Source organism: Galeopterus variegatus, unplaced genomic scaffold (genome assembly GCF_000696425.1).
Source record: "Galeopterus variegatus unplaced genomic scaffold, G_variegatus-3.0.2 Scaffold4000, whole genome shotgun sequence".
NCBI lineage: Eukaryota > Metazoa > Chordata > Mammalia > Dermoptera > Cynocephalidae > Galeopterus > Galeopterus variegatus.
The window spans coordinates 84,656-85,495 of NW_007730111.1; positions in this window are offsets into that span (position 1 = coordinate 84,656).

Genomic DNA, 840 nt, shown 5'->3' on the forward strand with positions numbered 1-840 from the left:
TGGAGAGAGCTAACAGCCAATTTCCCAAACAGGCCAGTTTCAGTCTTCAATTGGCACGATAATGAAATTCCTCTGCTTTAATCCTTACACACAAGGAAGTAACCTGATGTAAGCCAATCAGTTCTGTCTCCCTGTCCTTGCCTTACAAGGAAACCATCCATTTTTTGTTCTTTCTTTCTGCTATCTTCAGCCCTTTCTGTCTAAAAATCCAACCACTTNGTGGGGGTGACCCAGGTCCTGACAAGGGGCATTTGGGGTCTTCTGACACCTACATCCACCTCTGCACAAAGGATAAATACAGAGGGAAGGCCATGGCCCCCTCAGGAAGTGGGCAAAGACATTCTCCTTGAGCAGAAAGGATCAGACTCTGTCGGACGTCTGGTAGTTCTGGAGACCAGCTTCCAAGTGTGGGCTCCCAGTTTAGAACTGGATTCTCCTCCAGTTGTTGGAGTGAGCAGGCCCAAGGCCATGTTGGAACCTAAAACTGCACGGGCTCCAAAATATTTTAAGTTTTTTTCTTGGCATGCATTTCTCTGAGTTTCCTCTTTTCCCATGGTTATTTGACATTTTCAGCCTTGGTCACAGGGCAAGATGACATTATTTACATGCATGTAAAGTTGTTTTCCAGTCCGCCTAGAGCTGCAGACTCGCATGTACTATCCAAGGGAAACCAAGGAAGACATCAATAAAGCTGTGCTGATTCCACCCTCCAGCAGGACCCTGAGATGACAAGGACAGGAGCAGAAACCAGATGAGTCTCGGCGAGACTGAACCTGGCCCCCTGCAAGTCCCCCTCCCTCCTGCTTTTCATTTCCCACCTTCCATTCCCTCGGCTCCTCT